This window comes from Globicephala melas, chromosome 4 (assembly GCF_963455315.2).
Source record: "Globicephala melas chromosome 4, mGloMel1.2, whole genome shotgun sequence".
NCBI lineage: Eukaryota > Metazoa > Chordata > Mammalia > Artiodactyla > Delphinidae > Globicephala > Globicephala melas.
Window position 1 is genome coordinate 96,177,846 of NC_083317.1, and position 5,833 is coordinate 96,183,678.

A 5,833-nucleotide genomic window follows, 5' to 3' on the forward strand; every position below is an offset into this window, starting at 1 on the left:
CGTTTCTGTGCGAGGGCTTTCTCTAGTTGCGGCAAGCGGGGGCCACTCTTCATCGCGGTGCGCCGACCTCTCACTATCGCGGCCTCTCTTGTTGCGGAGCACAGGCTCCAGACTCGCAGGCTCAGTAATTGTGGCTCACGGGGCTAGTTGCTCCGCGGCATGTGGGATCCTCCACAGACCAGGGCTCGAACCTGTGTCCCCTGCATTGGCAGGCAGATTCTCAACCACTGCGCCACCAGGGAAGCCCGCCTCATGCTTTTTTGGAATTACCTTTTCCTCCCCTTCTCCCACTTCATCTGGATCTTCTCTTGCCTTTGCTCATAGTATCTCTGTGCTGCTCAATTTAGATTCTACTGCCAGCAGATCCTTCTCCGTGAGGGACTTTGTCCTGGAAAGGAGAGTCAATCGGTTAGTTCTGAGATTTAATAGGGCCCAGACTGTCACACACCATCTAATCTTTCCTTTGCCTTCACCCTTAGAACCTAGCTCTGGCACTGTTCCTCAAAAACCCAATTAGCTTTCTATGCTGAGTGGGCACATTTAGATTTTAGGGTAAGTACCTTTGGCAGTTTGATTACAAGTCTGATGCCGTTCAGTGCCACCAGAAGACCCTTTGCCTGCTTTCGACGTCCTCCTGCCCACTTGCTGATACCCTGTGGGTCTTTCTGCTGTCAGTTAATCCTCCCTTTCCTTGTATTCGAAGTTCACAGGATACCTTACTATTTTTATAGTAGATAATTGTTGTGCGTTTTTTGTGGTGGTGGTTACTGTTAGTGGAATAGGTAGATTCAAAACTACACGATTGCCACTTTAATCTTGCACAGAAATGATCACATTTTTAATTTCTAGAAGTTCCTTTATTCCCTAGATTTCCCCCTTTTTACATCTTCTGATTCTTGGTTTATGGGCCCAAGAACTAAGTATAATAGCGATTTTAAAACTTTTTTTTCTTCTCCTTACTTTGTCCTTATTTTCTCCAAGTTCCCTCTTTCTTACGGTTTCATTTTCATATCAGAATCTTTCCTCAACCATCTTGAGGTCTTTGGTCCTCCGAGCACTTGTAGAATGAGGGGCTCTGTGTATATAGGTAGGACTTGTCAATCAGTGGGCTTCTCTGTAATTGCTTGGGCAGCAACAGATTCATTTAGTTGAGGGACTCTACACAGTCAATATCTGCAGGTTTTTTCTCTTGGGCTGGTCAGTTTCCCAGGTAGGTGTCCCCGCACCTGCCTCTATTGGGCGGGGGGGAAGAGGGTGATTAAGCTTGGTTGCCAGTGTGTTCTTAGAGGAACTAAAGGGGGCTTAGGGAGAGATCTCATGCTTCCATGCACAGACTTTACTTCACCCCCTATCCAATACGGTACTTGAACCATGACCAGTGTCTCTGAATCCAGAACCTCTGTGTTTCAACAGTTTCTGAAAATAAACTTTCTATCTTTTCCAGGGTGGGGACGAGGACGGTCTCCTGTCTGCCCCGGAGTGAGAAATGGAATTTAATAGTTTAACTTCTTATACTTTTATACTAATCATCCTGTTTTCAGCCCTGCCCATTCCTACCTCTTCCTTCAGAGTTACCTGGTATAATTACTGGTTCACTTACTGAACCTCTGGGGATTCTGAAATTTGAAAAATCTGTTACCCCAAACTTTGCAGGTAATTAACTGTAAAGTCAGGTAAACATACCCTCTTCATGCTCTCTAGATTCCAAAATTTTGTTGGAATCTGTCCAGTTCTCTTTATCCTTACAGATTCATGAAGTGATTGTGTTTTTTTAATTCCTTAATTGTTTAAATGGAGTTCAAAAGGAGTGGAGGTAAACACATGTTTACCTTTGTCATCTTTTTAATAGAAGTTTTGTCATCCTTTTATTTATTTATTTATTTTTGGCTGTGTTGGGTCTTCGTTTCTGTGCGAGGGCTTTCTCCAGTTGCGGAGAGCGGGGGCCACTCTTCATCGCGGTGCGCGGGCCTCTCACTGTCGCGGCCTCTCCCGTTGCGGAGCACAGGCTCCAGACGCGCAAGCTCAGTAGTTGTGGCTCACGGGCTTAGTTGCTCCGCGGCATGTGGGATCTTCCCAGACCAGGGCTCGAACCCGTGTACCCTGCCTTGGCAGGCAAACTCCCAACAACTGCGCCACCAGGGAAGCCCCTTGTCATCCTTTTAATACATCCCTTTTCTGCTTAAATTAATTGAGAATAGTAATACTAATGCTAGAAATATATCTACAATAATATGTTTTCAAGGCAAGAGGTCTGCATAGGGCTGAAGTAAGCCCATCAGACATGTAACTCAAGACATTGCATGCCGCCAGAATGCTTTAGAGCTGAGTGACTGAAGTAAGTTTTTAAAAATTACCTAGGATTTTTACTTTATACTTATTAAAACTTATTTAGACATTCAGGTATGGATTTTTAAAAATCATGTCGTACTTGTACATACATAAGAAGAAAAATAAAAGCAGAAATTGATTAAGGTACTCTTAAAACTTCTTTACATTTAGAGTCCTAGCCTTCTGAATCATGTTTTTTAAATATATTTTAAAAAAATGTTTAATTGTAGTAAAAAGCCCCACATACTATAAAAGTTACCATCTTAACCATTTTAAAGTGTGCAGTTCAGTAGTGTTAAATATATTCATATCGCTGTGCAACAGATCACCAGAACTTTTTCATCTTACAAAAGTGAAACTCTGTACAGATTAGACAACTCCCCATTTCCTCCTCCCCCAAGCCCCTGGCAACCACCGTTTTACTATCTGTTTCTATGAATTTGACTGCTTTATATACCTCATGCAAGAGGAATCATACAGTATTTGCCTTTTTTATGACTGGCTTTCTTCTCTTATGTCCTCAAGTGTCATTCATGTTGTAGCATGTGTTATGCTTTTTAATAAAGTAAGTTTTGTGGAGAAAGAAAATGCATTTCCCTTTAAGAAGCAACACTGAAAATATGATTCACTCTGAAAACACTGGATCAAAAATTTTAAGGCCTTTGAAAGCATTCCTCAAAAATGCTTTCAAATATACATTAAGCCTGAAGTGAGAGAGTGGCATGGACATATATACACTACCAAACGTAAAATAGCTAGCTAGTGGGAAGCAGCCGCATAGCACAGGGAGATCAGCTCGGTGCTTTGTGACCACCTAGAGGGGTGGGATAGGGAGGGTGGGAAGGAGGGAGACGCAAGAGGGAAGAGATATGGGGACATATGTATATGTATAGCTGATTCACTTTGTTATAAAGCAGAAACTAACACACCATTGTAAAGCAATTATACTCCAATAAAGATGTTAAAAAAATTAAAATAAAATAAAATATACGTTAAGCCTAAACCTAAGGATGGAAAAGAAAAAAAAGTATACCTCACTTTTACAAAAACAAAAATCGCTTCAGTGCAAGAGAAATTACATGCCAAATATGTATTATCCTTGGGGTTTCATGGCAAGTAACCTTACCTACTGATAATACAGTAAATATGATACGGTAACTACTCTGTTAAATGCCAGCCATTAGTTTTCCCAGAGGGCTCTTAAGTGAATGCCTCTGATCCTGGGAGGAGAGGCAAAACCCTAGTTTTTAGTTGCTGTAGTCTGGTTATGTTGTGATCTGAAAATTTCCCCAAATTCGGTTTCCAGGATTTACCTTCACAGAGTAAAACCCAGTGCAGAGACAAGGGGGAAGCCATTCTTAAAGCTCGAGTTGGTGTGGGAAGCCTGAGGACTTGCACAAGTTTGTATATAAAGAGAAATACATTTTGAAAAAAATTCTTTTCTAAGCACGCGCATGGTAACCTACTGCTTAACCCACTGTATATTAAGAAACATGCAGGTGCTCTCCCCCTTGTTCTCACAAATCTGCCTTTCTCGCACTTGTTCCTTTTCTGATTCCCTGTTAGCTCTCAGTTGCTTCCTTCTCTTGCCTTCCTCTCCTTTCTGCCTTCCTTGTTCCCTGTGGTATTTTGTTTCCTCTCCCGATCACTCAAGTCCTGTGTACTTTCTGACCTTCCCTGGCTCCCTGGTCTTTCCCATCCTGCTCTGTGGTGTACTCATCTGCACATAGAACCCAGCGGGGCCTCACCAGCCGGGTGGGGTTTCACTTGGGGAAATTACCACATCCTGGAGCGCCATCCAGCAGTGTTTTCTTAAGACGTGGGAGATGGAGTCACAGCAACTGGGGGGGGGGGGAGTAAAAGCATTTACTGTGATGGCTCTCCAAAGAATAGCAGTGTATAAACCTCCCAAAGGTGAAAATGAGTGAAACTGACCATAGAGGTAAGTCTTGGGTGGGAGCCAGGGGACCAGTGAAAGGAAAAGCGCCCCCCGGCGTGACGGTGGGATCAGGATGGGGCAGTCAGGGCAGCAGGTTGTGGCTGGATTCACAAGCTGAAGGTCTCTCTTTCCCACCCACCCTACTGAGGCTCCGTCAGCTACGGGGCTGTGGCTGGGACACCTGTCTGGTTCCATTGCTGTCTGTTCCTGCGTGAACCTGGTGGGCCGGATCCTGCTTCTAGGTTGGAGAAAAAAAAAAAAAGGATGCCCAGTTGTGACTTCTAAAATAGTACTCCGGGTATATGGAACATTCCATCCCCCAAGCAGGGAGGTGGGCTCTGCAAAGTCATTTTGAGGATCCCCTTGTGCGAAATGTTTCTTGAACCATTCTGGAACATTGTAAGACCTATTTTATAGGGAGGAAGCCATGAACATTGTAACTTTAAGAATACCTATTAGGCCCTAGCCTAAGGACAGAACCTAAATTTTATTAACAGAATCTAAAACTCCATTTATAGTTTCATCCCTTTAAGTCTTGAACCCTCCCTTAAAATGTAAGCAAATCCCCAGAGGGATTCATAAATTGACCCTTCTGAATCTTGAGCCTCAAATCATACCAGAACTACCCCTAACCTCCATCCTCCATTCTTGCTCCAGGCAAACCAGAATTCACTCCTAGAGGCAACCCCAGGCTCCTTTAGATCTTCATACCTGGAAGTTTCTGAGCCTGATTTTTCTTCCTGGGACACTTCCCCCTCTCTCCTCTTTTTAGCTACCTCAGTTCTTCAAAACCCAGGCGATGCCACTCATTGTTCAAAGGCTGTGCTCCAAGACAGGCTTGGTCCAACTGTGGGTTCCCTGACGACGTGGGTCTCTCCTCCCTGACAGCCCTTGCTCCAGTGTAACCATCTTTCCACCAGGTTAAGACTTCAGTGACATGAGCTGTGTCTTGTTTATCATTGAATCTCTTAGCATCGAGAACAGTGAGTTCTGTTTATGGAGTGAATTAATTCTTTACTGCCAATGAGTTTTTATGGGGTGTGGGTGAAGGGCTGCAGTAGAGAAGGTGAGAATGCCAAGAGAAAAAGAAACGGTAAGCCAAGAGATGCGACTGGGGTCCCTGGAAGCAGACTCCTCTGGCCCTTTGCAAAACTGTCGCCCAGACAGCTCAGAGGCATGCCAAGTGCTCTGACACTCTCTCTCCCGGAAGGTAACTTTAACTGACTGTTGAAATTTTAAAAGTATTGACACATTTAATGCACTTGCCAAAGTGGTGTTTAATGAATTGTATCTCACAATAAAATAGGGCAAAGTTTAAAACTCAAATTTGCTTTGGATTTCTATCTGCTATCATCTGTTAGTTCCAGGACCCTGGGTTGCATCATTCTCATTTTTACGTTAAACACTACCAGCAAGAAAAACAGAAAGTAAGGGGGAAATAAAGACAGGTGTAGGGAAGTTAGGATTTCACACAGGCTTGACAGACTCTTGTTTTCTTCTGAAATCCTAGAAAACAGAAAACCACAGGAAGATGGCTTATTGAGAAAGACCCCCTTCAACTTGTCC